The sequence below is a fragment of the Gigantopelta aegis genome, chromosome 6 (assembly GCF_016097555.1).
Source record: "Gigantopelta aegis isolate Gae_Host chromosome 6, Gae_host_genome, whole genome shotgun sequence".
Lineage (NCBI taxonomy): Eukaryota > Metazoa > Mollusca > Gastropoda > Neomphalida > Peltospiridae > Gigantopelta > Gigantopelta aegis.
In genome coordinates, this window is record NC_054704.1 from 90978002 (window position 1) to 90979629 (window position 1628).

Consider the following 1628-nt stretch of genomic DNA (forward strand, 5'->3'; position numbering starts at 1 on the left):
ATATTTGTATTTGTTTCCCCCATCCCCTCTCTCTCTCTCTCTCTCTCTCTCTCTCTCTCTCTCTCTCTCTCTCTCTCTCTCTCTCTCTCTCTCTCTCTCTCTCTCTCTCTCTCTCTCTCTCTCTCTCTCTCCCTGTCTGTCTTGTTCTTCCTCTTTGTTACTATGTGTGCTGCAATATGGCAAGATACAATGTTCCAGATGTTTTGTGGTTGTTGTTTTTTCTCTAATTCGGTAACATATTATCATAGAATATGAACATATATGTAATAACTTACCCCTTTTGTCGGTGTACTCCTCACAAGTAACATCCACATCCACCTCTGCTTGCGAAGTTTTAATTCTTCTGTCCAGAGAAGACAGGGGTAAAATATGACGTTTAGGGAACACAGGGGCAAACATCAAAACGAGAAACTCGTGTCCATCTCTAACATCAAATTACACTTAATCCGAGGCCACGTGGCCTAACAAACCCTTCAAACGAATAGTTTATTCCCTAGATGACGCTTCTCATAGAACATTCCATATCCGGGGATCTTCTTACAGCTAACTAACGTCACTCCTACGTGACGGCGTTTTCATTTCATCACGGGGAACAGAATAAAGCGAGCACCGGGCGGTAAAGAAGTTGCGTTTGCCTTTATTCTCCAAGGCGTGATTCTACACCTAAACTCGGATGGAAATTAATTCTTCGTGGCGAATCGGATCCATTGATGAGACTTTCCTAGGCACCTACAGACGTGAACTTTTCTGATCCTGTGGGGAATTTCAGCCTGTTCGTATCGTGTGTTTAATTGATTTTACATGGTCTAAGAAATAATAGAACTTGGGGGACGGGTCGAGAGTTCTGGGATGGGGTCAGGTCAAGGTTGCTTTGATGACTTTTGTGAGGAGTGGGGAGAGATTTAGTAACCCCGGTGATGGTGGTGTGTGAGTAAATTGCTCTGTTTTACAGATTTCGCGGTGTAAAAATAAATAAGGGGAGTGATTAAAGAAAGAAGGAAAGAAAGAAAGAAAATTTTCCTCTCCTAGACAGAGGAGCCGGACAAGGTCGACACTTGTGCCCATGACAGGCGTGCGCTACAACAGCTTGCTTTGAATGTGCACGTAAAACCCTATGACATGACATAAAAAAGAAAGAAAGAAAGAACGAAAGAGCAACGAAGAAAGAAAAAGCAATAAAGAAGGAAACTTTTATTTAACAAAACGTTTTAATTATGCTTATTTTAGCATCAGACATATAGAGAATAACTGGTTACTGTTTTAAGACATTGGCTTTATCCTACGAAGGCTAGAATGAGGCTTTGTCGAGCGGCATTCATCATTTGACCTGAACCGGATAAAGCCGATATCTTAGAACAGGGACCGGTTCTTTTATTTACCCTGCAATCCAATACAATATGTTAAACACATAATGAAATGAACCAGTTTATTTCACGATGTTATCGTTTCCCAGAGTACTATGTCTACACGTTTCGAAACGGTTTTCAAAAATAAAAATCATCAACTGAAAATAAAATAAGTAACTTTCACCAAACATCAATCCTTTGCTGATCATAACTAGTTAAAAGCTATATTTATTTTTGTCAGGGATCAAATATCCCAACGTAAATACAAAAAGAACTCTGCTA